Genomic DNA, 13,257 nt, shown 5'->3' with positions numbered 1-13,257 from the left:
AAACAATGATCTAAGGCATATCTCAAAATCAACCGTGAAGCACTAACAGGAAAGAAAAATGAAGGATTTGGAAAGGCCTTCAGTCCCCGGATTTGAATATTGTTGGAAATCTGTGGAGAGATGCAAAGAGACCTCAGAACATTTTTAACTAAAAGAGTTCTGCAAGAAAGAATGGGGAAAAAAAAATCCAAAAGTAGGAACATTTCAGTTTTAATTCATAATAACTGTTTTATTTTGCTTTTATTATATATGTTATGTGTTTGATGATTTTGTTTGTTATGCTTATCTTACTGTAAATTACAGTGAACTACCTTGTGAGAAACTAGCGGTATATAAAAATGTATATAACAAATAAATAAATAAAACAGAAAGACTTTTATTTGGCTACAAGAAACTTTTGGAAGCTGCTATATCTGCCAAAGGAGGTGTTATAAGTTCTGCCTGAAAAGGTGCACAAACTTTTGCATGTGCCATGTTGGCTGTATTCTTATTCTGAAGCTGTAAAAAATAGCAAATAAATGTTGCCATGGATTACCTTGATGAAAATTCAATTGCAAACCAAAATATCGGTTTGTGAGTAAAACCGTTTGCCTTTAAATTGCTGGTGTGCTGATTTGTATCCTTTTTTTTTTTTTTGGTACAGCTCTAAGACAGAATCATCGAAGCTTACTCCATTTAACAAAACAGCAGTCCTACTTACTTTCACAAGTGTATTATCCAGAAAATGCTTGGTATCTCCAGGGCCAGCTTTGGCACCCCGTGTGAACATCAGGAATATTGTTCTGCATAGCTCGGAGAGTTCCCTTCTGGGTGCTGCGGCGGTGACGACCTGCTCTCCATGGCTGGAGGGAAGACCCTGCCCCGGAGCACTTGCAATCAGCAGTGCTCCTTCAAAACCCCCACTACAGAGGCCATACCGCTGTTAAGTCGGGCCTGAGTATTGCCATCAATAAAGAAAACACATTTTGGGGTTATCTAGAACTGCTCTGATTTTCACAGATAATGGTCTCACAAATTTGTGACATCAACTTTTATTCTTTGGAAATCCTCTTTTCAGATATCAGGCTTGTCCTAGTCTCAACAAACTACGAACAGTACAGATATGATAACCAATGTGCATTATGATATTTTTTTCTCTTTAACCAGATTCGTTACTAACTCTTCATTGGCCTCCGCATCAAAGGGGATAACCAATGCGGCTGAGACTTTCAGACCCTTTACCAACTGTCTCTCAGTTCTTTCATTCACGGCAATCTGAGACATGGATTTATTTTTTTTAATTCTACATAGTCGGTGAATAATTTTCTGCTAGAAAATGTAAGTCCTTCTGGAATGTACAAGGAACATTAGTTTCCCTTAATACGCCTATAATAATCACACTCGGGTCGATGCAATATAGTGCACTCAGCTGAGCGCCAGTTGTACGAGGGTTGTATAGGCGCCACCTTATGCTATAAGGGGATCAGCACCTCCACAACGCGTGTCCAAGGCAGAGTGAAACTAATTGAACAAATCTTTAAAAAACATTAAAAAAAAAAAAGGTAAAAAAAAAAAACCACCGGCAATCGGGTTCAGGAAATGGATGCTCAGTTAATAAGCGTGTTTCCTGAACCCCTGGCTGTGCGCTGGTTAGGAAAACCGACGCCGATAAATTCGGTGTCCGTTTTCCTAACTGGCGGACGGCTGACCGCTCGCAGGGCGCCAGTTGTCAAGGAGGCGCTAAGGGCTCCTTGAGAACGTGACCCCTAATTTAAATATTTTTAAATATTGCATGGCACCCCCAGGAGGGGTGCCAGGGGCGCGTTAGGAAAGCAGGCGCCGAGTGTTCACGCCCGCTTTCAGTGCACATGTATTGCATCAGCCCCTCAGAAAGAGCCCCAGGACCTACAAACTGGACTTCTAGCTTCATGACCGGGCTTCTTCACCTGTCACTGTACATTTGCCTAAGGCAGATGTAGGCAACTCCGGTCCTGGGGTGCCACAAACAGGTCTTGTTTTCAGGTCATCTGAAATGAATAGGCATGAGATGTATTTGCATACCATAGAGGCAAATATACCCCATGCATATTCATTGCGGATATCCTGAAATCTAAATCTGTTTGTGGCACCCCAGGACTGGAGCTGCTGACGTTTGACAAAAATCATGACTTTAACTTGGTAAAAAAAAAAAAAATCCTTTCATCAGAAATGTTGTGGATGAAATTTCTTATTGTGTTGGTCTCTTACCATATTGCACAGTCGTAGGAAAAACTGAACAGGCATCTGAAGAAGAGGCTGATAAGATCCCAAATGCATCTAGATCTAAAATGTTTGTGTTGATCCAATAAAAGATATCACAACCTCTGAGCTAGCTAATCAGTAATTCTGAAAATATAATGGTTTTCATTTTAAATGTTTATCCATTTGGTCACCTTACCTTAATTACTAAGTAAAAATGACTAGTGCCATGAAATGACTATAGAAACTGATGGAATAGAGAAATAGAATCAGAATCAATCCGGGGTAGAAATGGTAACATGCAGTAATGTTGCTCAGCCCATTGGGTCTAGACTAAATTATTGCAAATATTTTCCTTGTAAAGACGACAGTGGATGCCTGGATACAGCTCTGTAGTGGACTACACTTGGTCTGACCAGGGAAGGGAATTTTGGTATGAAATGTGGAAAGAAATGAAGGCTATGCCCCCCTAGCTCTTCAAGAAAGCCAGATAGAAAGTATGGAGCTTGACCTTGTACAAAATATCCACAAAATACCCCATGCAGATAAATAACTTGTCCTGAAACCCTGACTGGAACCCTTTATTCTAGAACATTATACAGGCTCCCTATAGAACCTTATTCTAGAATATTACAATATTGTTTTTACACGAAGCCCTCCCTTTCTGGCTCTAGAACATTCTAGTACATATCTAAGGAACAAATCCTTCATGCCATACTTTTTCAGTGTCTTCCCAGAATGGGCCCTCTACTCTGTAAAGAATGCTTCCAAATCTGTGTGAAAGAAATCAGCCTTTTCTTTCCTTAAAAAATGGTAGTTTCTGATAATGAATGAAACGAGTTGACTTTCAAGGAGTAAAATTCAGTCTGCCTTTTCTGAAGCTTGATAGAAAACAAGTATTACATTAGTAATTAAGGAATAAATCACCAAAGGAAAAAGATCGCAGGAAGAAGTCTCCTTCCCCCAAGTTGAGCTCCGGAGTGGCTGATATTTGGGTGTTATAAACTGGGGGGGGGGGGGGAATATCTATCAAGCCAATGCAATAATGTGTGCCCAGCCTAGCGCACAGGTTAACCTACGTTTGGACGTGCGTTTAACTCCCGATGCAATAAGGGGATTATCGCACCCAAAACACGCACCCAAACAAACGCGTAGCTAATAGCGCTGATCACATGGAAACTCCGTGTAGATGAGGCTATTAACTATTACCCTCCCCCCCCCCCCAATGCAGAATATCACCGGTCGCTCAGCGCACCCTTTTTAATGCGGCAAATTTAACACCAGCCCCGGAGATGGCGTTAAGTCATTCCGCGAGTCAAGGGCTCATGGCAACAAGATACAACAAAACAAGCCCAGTTTTTAACGCAGCACCAAAACTGTCCAGAACGCACAAGGGCTGCACTCCCCCCCTTAACTTTGCCTCAGGTCTTTTGGACAAGAAAAATAACAAGAACAGAAAAGTCGCTTGAAAACAGCTGAGGATCTTTGGGTTTAATTTCGTTGTGGTTTTTCTCCCACTCCCCCCGTGTCCTGGGCCCACGATGCATTTGAGCACTAGGAACGCACAATTTCTTCCTAGCGCCTCATTTTTAGCGCTGCAGCTCATTATAATGTAGCATCGGGTGCCCAGGAGAGGTGGTTGTGTGTGCGTTAGGAAAACAGACACTCGATGGGGCCGATGCAATAATCTAAATTAGGGGGTTGCACTAGGTGTTGCGGTCCTGGCCGCGAGCACCGCGACCAGGCCCTTACCTCCTTGTCCCTGGACCTGCTCCCGCCTCCGGAGCCCTGGCTTGCGGCCTTGTTTGGCGGCGTCCCCGCTGGGGCTGCCCCGCCGCAAAGGTGCCCGAGGACGCCCTGCTCCTAGGCGCGCGCCACTTGGGCGCCTTTCTAGCCCGTTTCCCGCCAGTAGTGACTCCACCCAGTTCCTGACGTCAGACGCCGCGGCCTTGATAAGCCGGCCGCGGCCATCCGGTCCTTGCCTTGCAACGGGTTGGTTTCCTGTTGCGTTGTGCCCCGGAGTGACTCGCTTGGCTTCGTCGCTCCGTTCCTGCTACAGTACCTGCCTGGTTCCTGCCTGCCCGCTACAGTACCTGCTTGGTTCCTGCCTGCCCGCTACAGTACCTGCTTGGTTCCTGTCTGCCTGCTACAGTACCTGCCTGGTTCCTGCCTGCCTGCTACAGTACCTGCTTGGTTCCTGCCTGCCCGCTACAGTTCCTGCCTGGTTCCTGCCTGCCCGCTACAGTACCTGCTTGGTTCCTGCCTGCCCGCAACAGTTCCTGCCTGGTTCCTGCCTGCCTGCTACAGTACCTGCTTGGTTCCTGCCTGCCCGCTACAGTTCCTGCCTGGTTCCTGCCTGCCTGCTACAGTACCTGCTTGGTTCCTGCCTGCCCGCTACAGTACCTGCTTGGTTCCTGCCTGCCCGCTACAGTTCCTGCCTGGTTCCTGCCTGCCTGCTACAGTACCTGCTTGGTTCCTGCCGGCCTGCTACAGTACCTGCTTGGTTCCTGCCTGCCCGCTACAGTTCCTGCCTGGTTCCTGCCTGCCCGCTACAGTGCCTGCTTGGTTCCTGTCTGCTTGCTACAGTACCTGCCTGGTTCCTGCCTGCCTGCTACAGAACCTGCTTGGTTCCTGCCTGCCTGCTACAGAACCTGCTAGGTTCCTGTTTACCTGCTTCAGTTCCTGCTTGGTTCCAGTACCGAAGTCTTGCTACAGTTCCTGCCTGGTTCCAGAACCCGAACCCAGTTACAGTCTTGCTACTGTCCTATCTGATTCCAGTTACCTGTCCTGGTCCTCGACCCGCCTAATTCCCAGCGGCCGGGCCCCTACTAGGAATGAGGCGCTAGGGTCACTTGCGCGACCTTAGCGCCTCCTTGCTAATGCGACCCGCTGCGGCTGCTGGTTATGAAGACCAACACCGGTAAACTCGGCCTTGGTTTTCATAACCTGCCCGTCTGCCAGTAATGAAAACGGCCACCGAGTTTATCGGTGGCCATTTTCATTACTGGCAGACGGCCAGTAATGAAAATGTACTTTTCTGTACTTCTTTATTTTTTCTGTATTATTTTTATTCTGCTTTTCTGTACTTCTTTTCAATGCGTTCAGCTATTAACGCCTGCTCCAGGCAGGTGTTAATATCTGAGCGATAAAACCAGCCTGGGCTATCCTAGGTCTGGTGCGGAGTGAATGAGTAATAGGCTCATTCACATGCATCTCATTCACTCCGTGTCGGACGCACGTTAAATAGGCGCTAATCCCCCTATTGCATTAGGGGATGGATTAGCGCCTATTTATCCTGCGTCCAACTGCGGGTTATACAGTGCGCTCGGCTCAGCGTACTGTATTGCATCGGCCCCAATACGAACGCCCGCTTTACCGCACGTGATATTGCATCGGCCCCTGAGTGAGTACTGATGTGACCTTTGGGGGAGGTGATTTTGCTGGGGGCGGAGAGGTTGGTCACGGCCCCCTTCCCCCCAGCTCCATGTATTTTCCTGTTTATTATTCAGTCATATTGCTGTGGAAGGATCCCGTGCCAGGGTGACGAATCTTCAGGTGGAGTAAGCTGGGGGGACAGGGGGAGCGAATCTTCACGTGATCCATAAAAGATTATCGTAGAAGCCTACCTGCAGACAGCAAAAACTAGGGTATCCCCAGAGGTGTAATAAGCAGGAGCTTGTTTTTATTTGGCCTACTTTCCGGTGTCCATCAAAGACAGATTTTGCATGCCAAGCTGAAAACGTCTGGCCACCCACCAGTCGACCTCGGCAGCTGTGACATCAGAGACACTGCTGGAGTGCCAAGTGTGACAGGCAGCAAACCCCTACCCACTCAGCCAGAGGTTTGTAGCAGGCAGAAAGAGGCCGGGTCTCCAGGAAGCTCTGCGGCACTGGGGAGGGTCAGGATTTTCACGATCGCGTGATCAGGGCATGCTTCTGGGTGTACACGTAACGTGGGTCAACAACACAAGAGGGGATGTGAAAAGAAATTCCTTTTAGCTTCTGGGAAATGTTTTCTGGATGCTTTCTCGGCGAAATCCGCAGAATCTCGGAAAACTGACTTATACCTAGTCTAGAAGCAGTTGGTCTTCTCAGAAAGTAGACGGATCTTCATGAGAGAGGGGTTGGGAAGAGAAAATCGCTCCAGATAGCTGCCTCGGAGTTACAACCCCTGCCCCTTGCTTGCTAGGAATGCTCCTTCTCTGCAGCCAAGTACCTAGATTTCGTTCTCTCCATTTCATAAAGTGCACCTTCAAGCACAGAGATGAGCACAGAGCAGGCATTTAAAAAAAAAAATCCTCAGGCGCGGAGACAGTCTCATTCCTTCTGCACGGCACTCCGGCTCGCACATCCACAAACCGAAATAACGCACACGCCTAAAGAGTCACCCGCCTTAGCAAATCTGCCTCACACACATGCACAGCTCTAGCAGAGAAAACCCCTTAAAGAAACAGCCTCGCAAATTCCCCTACACAGCGGCATGCGAACTCTTGCTGACGCAGGCACGCTCCGTGCAACCCTTCCGGATAGGCAGCCAGGGCTGACGGATCCGCGTTGGCAGATCAGTTCGGACCGCGCGCCCAGGCACGAGGGCGCGAGGCTTTAAGGCGCGCAGACACGCGCCCCGACTTACCTCCTGTACGGGAGATCGCGCGACCAAAGCCCCGCAGGTTCAAGCTTGCCATTTGCCAACAACTTCCCGTGTGCCCGGTGCACCAGCACTTTACAGTCACGCGAAGAGCACCAGCTACGGCTAGAAAGGCCCGGCATCCCGTCTCCCCGCACTCAGCCCCACGCTTACACTCTTTACGGTCACGGCCCGCCTCAGTGGTCGATAGACCCGAGCTGGCTCGGAAACACATTGCTCCGCGCCGGCAAACGGCTGCCCGCCGACGGCTAGAAGACGCGTGGCCGCGAAACCAGCCTGTTGCAATCTCACACCCCCCTCCCCTCCCAGCCCTCTCGGCGGCTCAGTGCGATCGGGCCGTGAGCTCTCGCGCCAAGCCTCGCCCATTTCTTTCTACCTAGAGAGAACCCCGCACAGCACGTCAGCCAGACTTTGGCAGATTTACAGCCAGGGAAAAGAGGCTGGAAGTATCATTACAAAAAAAAAAAGTATGCGGTGGCAGGAAAAAGAGCGTGGAAATCCGGCCCCGGGCTGCTGGGCGCATACATGCCAACCTGTGACATCAGCTCGTGTCCCGTCCTGCTACCATCAGCGCCCCCGCTGCTGGATACAAGATGGATGCATTCAGCAGCCCCGGGCTGGATTCTCGTGCTGATTCACAGACAAATGACTTCTTTACGAAGCGCGTCCGGGCAGGAGGCCAGGGTCGCCTGTGGAAAGTGCACCCTCGTTGTCTTCTGACCTCATGCACGTCCAAGTGTTGTCACACCAACACAAAAGCAGCCGGTCAAATATGACTCGCTGCACGATCACACGGCGTCCACAGCTAACCGTATGCACAGTTTCGGCACGCTCCCGGGCGCACGGCTTAAACACACCAGCGCAGAATTGCAGATGCTCGCAAACGTTCCAGACACAGGTACAGTTCACATATTTGCAAACCCAAGGAGCTTCTCATATTGGTCGATCCGCAATCTTATACACCCAGTACACCCTCACCTCAGACATTCACAAATATATATACTACACGTTTTGGTGTACACTTACTACAGTCACATACACATACACACACGCAGCAGCAGGTGCAGTAAAATGCTCAGGGTAACCAAACAAAAATCCCAGGAGCAATTTTGGAAGGTGAGTTGGAGCAACCGTTTTGCCGCTGAATACGAAACGCTATTTTCCTGTGCCTGTGTACACGACTGTAACTGAGTAGTACGAATATTTGTTTATATTACTCCTTCCTCTGTCCTTAAGCTATCTGGGTGCTAGAAATGTGCTTACAGCCTGCCCCGCTAGAGATGGCTGCATGCAAGTTTCTGACTTATCAATTGTAAAATGTATTGGGATTCTATTGAGATGAGAGGTGTCAAGCATTATGATGTCACACCTTTTGGGCAGATACTGTACATTCTGCTGGCCAGATAATAGTATTTGTTTTACAAAAATACTGCAGAACTTGGGTTAACCAGAGATGACTGGGAAGGTATTTCATTGGAAATGGGGTATCCTGTGAAGGTGATTAGCAGTGGATGGGCTAAGGAATCATAGGGTGGATGAGATTCGGTGGCTTAGGGGAGCGGATTTTGTATGCCTAGAAGAACTGAATAAATCACAGTTTGTAAATGAAACTGGATTATATGAGTCAGTCTCATGGGAAAGGAAGAGTTTTGGTGTAAGAAGGGGTTAAATTTAAGCCACAGCTCAGATGTCAAGAGCTAATTTAATAATATCTGGAGGAACTTGCTTATTTTGGGTGAAAAGGATAAGAATGGAGGTGACAGAGGGAACATAAGTAAGATTTGGGATACAAGGGTGGTTTGAGTCTAATTAATGGAGTTAAGGTTAGATTCTATGGTGCCAAGAGAGAACTGGTTGAGAATAGAGATGTTGGTAAACTCTGGGCATGATGAGGGGTGCCAGGAAAGAGCTGGCTAGGATTAAAGATGTTTAGAAGAGGTTGGCAAAACTTGGAATTTTTTTAGGCAGAGCTGAAGTGATGTGAAAGATAGGTATGTGGTAAAGCTGGGTAAGAAAGGGGCCTTCTGTGAGAGCTGGCTAAGGTTTTGAGTTGTCCTGGAGAAGATGAGCCTGACTTAACTGTCAGAAGGGGGGCAAGGAAACATGTTGGGATTTGGAACAGATAAAATCTGGAGTTCCCAGAGCGATCTGATGTCAGCCTAGGCATGGAAGGAGTAAAAGTGAGGTTAGAAGATGTTGGTTTTTAATACCTTATTTATTTAAGACCTAAAGGGAAGTCTCTTATGAGATTTACTCTCAGCCACACTGTGTGGCTGGTAGGGGGGTTGCAGCAGTTGAAATAGCCGTTTCCTTCCTTTCCCAGGCTGCAGTGATGCCTCCTTGGCATGCCTGTCTGACAAAAGACTCCAACACAAATCTCCTGCTCTTTTGTTAAATGAAATAAACTTTATTGATAAAAAAAAATGCATACATTCTGTACTAGCGATCATTAATGTAGCATCAGATACACTGCTATTAAAGATGACATGAACAACATGACTGTAATAACCGGCAGATTACATAAAGCATTTCCATACTTGAAATAGTTGAACTAAAAGGTTAAGCAACCGTTAGCATTCAGTATCACAGTACCAGATACATTGCAGTTAGAGAAAATCAAGCTACTTACCTGTTTTGTATGGCAGATTGCAGAAATAATTCACTTATTGTAGATGGTACTCAGCCACCACCCATCTGCCAGCGCTAACCCATTTGATTTCTGGATTGGTACCAACCTTGCTACCCCATGGCTTGCAGCATAACTGACTTAAAAAAAAAATTGTTGTTGGGCTTCTTTCTTCACCTTCCTCCTCGGGCTTGCTGATGATGATGTGGATCAGCTTGCAGCAGGTCTCAATAAATACCTCCTCCATCTAGAGTACAAGACAGTTCCTGTCGAAAGAGGATTCCCTCGATGCAGCAAAAGAGCTTCCAGGTGTCTTGGATGGCTTCCCCGTCTGTGGGTTTTTGAAAAACATTGACTAGTGAATTATGTATTTCCCGAAGATGCAGCCTCTGAATTTTATGTCCATAGCCTTCAGTAGATCCTGTAAAAAAGCACATCCTCAGAACAGGGAAAGAGTTGTCCCTTCGGCTATTCAGTCTTTTGGCAGGGCCAATATTTTTTGCGGCCCCTTGTATCTGTGAATGCTCGTATGGGCAGGCTACTCCATATGGCTATCCTAGGTCTGGATTTTAGGCATAGGCAACTGCCTCCGGCACCAAATGTTTATAGGCATTGGAGTGCAGCTCCTGCCTCCAAACCTTCATCTGTGCCTGCTGCTGCCAGAGCAGCACCGATCCTCCAGCATCCAACTCCATCAAAAAACTTCAACTTAGACATCATAAGATTCCTATTTCAAATCAGGTTAGGGACTTGGGGGTATTATTTGACACCATCCTATCATGTAAGCCTCAGGTAAACACTGTAGTATGTGGATCATTCTGTAATCGCCATGTGCTCCAGAGGCTTAAGCCTTTCTTGTCTACTTAGCAGCTTCAAACAATCCTGTAGGCCTTGGTTATCTCTGGCACAAATGATTGCAATGCAGGGTATATTGGGGTTGCCATCATCTACAATACATAATCTCCAGGTGGTACTGAATGCCACTGCCAGATTGTTGGCAAGGGTAGGCCAATATGAAAAAGGTTCTCCAATTCTGCCTAAACTGCACTGCGTTACCAGGGTACAAATTATATCGAAATGAAAGGATGGATCAAATTGGTGGAGGACTGGCACAGTATGTGAAAGAGGGCATTGAGTCAAACAGGATAAAACTTCTGCAGGAAACAAAATGCAATGTTGAATCTTTATGTATAGAAATTCCAGGTGAAAAGGGGAATAAAATAGCAGGGGGGATCTATAACCATCCATCTGGACAGAATGAACAAACAGACAATGAAATGCTAAAAGAAATTAGAGAAGCTAACAAAATCAGCAGCACCATAATAATGGGTGATTTTATTTGAAATCATTTTATTGTAAGCAAGAACAACATAAACAAATACCGGCACACATTTGATTCTGATGTGCACCAGGACAACTGTGCAGAGCAATAACATTTTCCCTCCCCTTCCATGCCCCACTCCATCCCTCCACCCTTTCATAAAGCACAAAAATTATCCAACAAGAAGCAAAGAGAAAACTAAGAACATTATATCCCACAACAGAGGATATAATCAACATCATTTAAGGATAATTAAGTACCATATTTCTAGCTTTAGGAGGAAAACTATTGGAGATATTTTGTCTCATACAGATACAAACCGCAATTTACTTTTAAAGGACCTTGTGGTATCTACATTTTCCATGTGCATAATACATGCAGGCTAGTCCTCCAGGCCCAGTAGGCAGGACTGTCTTTATCACACTATACAGAAAGCACAGACTTTTTCCCCAACAAGCACGTCTTTCTAAGAAAGAGACGGTCCCCTTTGCCCACCATGACCATCGCCTCCCTGCAATCAAATAGCACGCCTTCTGGAATGAAGGAGAGGGTATTCTGTAGCATCTATTGCAAATATCTTTTCATTTTTTCCCCAAATTCTTGAACTACAGGGCAGGACCAGAAATAATGACCCAGAGTTCTCTCTCAAATTAGCATTCCCTACCAACCCTGGAATCCTAGCAAAGGCTGAAGACAACTGTTTCCCCACCACTTGGATCGGGAGCTCAGTTGTCTATTTATCCAAAAGGGGTCTTAATGAAATTATAGTTCAGAGCCCTGATAATGCCTTCTATGAACAAGAAATACCCTTCAACCTGTATTCTAAACTCTTCCTTAAGGTTAACACTCAACATAGACCGCCAATAGTATCACAATTGATTGCAGGCAAAGCGATGACCTATAATGGGTGATTTTAATTACCGCAGTATTGACCGGGTGAATGTCACATCAGGACATTCTAGAGAGGTAAAGTTCTTAGATGAAATAAATAACTGCTTCATGAAACAACTGGTACAAGAACCAACAAAAGGGGGAAACTATTTAGACCTAGGCTTTACTAGAACACGGAATTTGGTGCGAGAGGAAACAGTGTTGGAGCCACTTTGTAATAATGATCACAACATGATCAAAGTTGACCTCATAACTGGAGGGAGGGCACTAAAGAAATCTACTATGACAGCATTTAACTTTCAAAAAGGTGACTATGATAAAATGAGGAAAATGGTTAGGAAAAAACTGAAAAGAGCAACTGGAAAGGTTAAAAGTTTAGATCGGGCATGGAAGTTGTTTAAAAATACCATCTTGGAAGCCCAGATGAAATGTATTCCACACATTAGAAAAGGTGGAGGGAAGTCTAAAAGACTACCAGCATGATTAAAAGGTGAGGTGAGAGAGGCTGTAATAGCTAAAAGAACATCTTTCAAGAAATGGAAAAGGGAGAAGAAAACAGGAAACAGCATAAGCACTGCTAAATCAGATGCAAAGCATTGATAAGGAAGGCAAAGAGAGAATTTGAAAAGAATCTTTTCGTGGAAGCAAAAACTCATAATAAAATCTCTAACAGGTTCATTTGAGAAAAAAAGCCTGCAAATGAGTCATTAGATGAACAAGGGGTAAAAGGGGCACTTAGGAATGACAAAGCCATTGCAGAGAGACTAAATAAATTATTTGCTTCGGTATTCAGTGAGGAAGATGTAAGAGAGATACCCATGCCAGAAATTATATTCAAAAGTGATGATTCAGAGGAAATGAAACAAATCTCAGTGAACCTCGAAGATGTACTAGGGCAAACTGACAAACTAAAGAGTAGCAAATCATCTGGACAGATGGTATACATCCCAGAGTGCTGAAAGAACTGAGAAATGAAATTGCGGACCTGCTATTGTACAAAGCCACATGGATTAGCTAAGGGAAGTCTTTCCTCACCAATTTCCTACATTTTATTGAGAGTGTAAATAAACATGTGGATAAAGGTGAGCCAGTTGATATGTGTATCTGGATTTCCAGAAATCATTTGACAAAGTCCCTCATAAGAGACTTCTTAGGAAATTAAAATGACAAGGGAAAGGGGGCTCTGTCCTATTGTGGATTGCTTACTGGTTAAAAGATGTAAAACAGAGAGTGGGACTAAATGGTAAATGTTCCCACTGGAAAAAGGTGAATAGTGGAGTGCCCCAGGGATCTGTTCTGGGACCACTGCTTTTTAATATATTTATAAATGTCCTGCAAATGGGAACAACAAGCGAGCTGATCAAATTTGCTGATGACACAAAATTATTCAAGTTGTTAAATCCCAAGAGGATTGTGAGAAACTGCAAGAGGACCTTGCAAAACTGGGAAACTGGGCATGCAAATGGCAAATGAAATTTTATGTGGACAAGTGCAAAGTGATGCACTTAGGGAAGAGTAACCCAAATTATAGCTACACAATGCAAGGCTTCACATT

Source organism: Rhinatrema bivittatum, chromosome 6 (assembly GCF_901001135.1).
Source record: "Rhinatrema bivittatum chromosome 6, aRhiBiv1.1, whole genome shotgun sequence".
Classification (NCBI taxonomy): Eukaryota; Metazoa; Chordata; class Amphibia; order Gymnophiona; family Rhinatrematidae; genus Rhinatrema; species Rhinatrema bivittatum.
Note: the sequence above shows the minus strand (reverse complement) of the source record.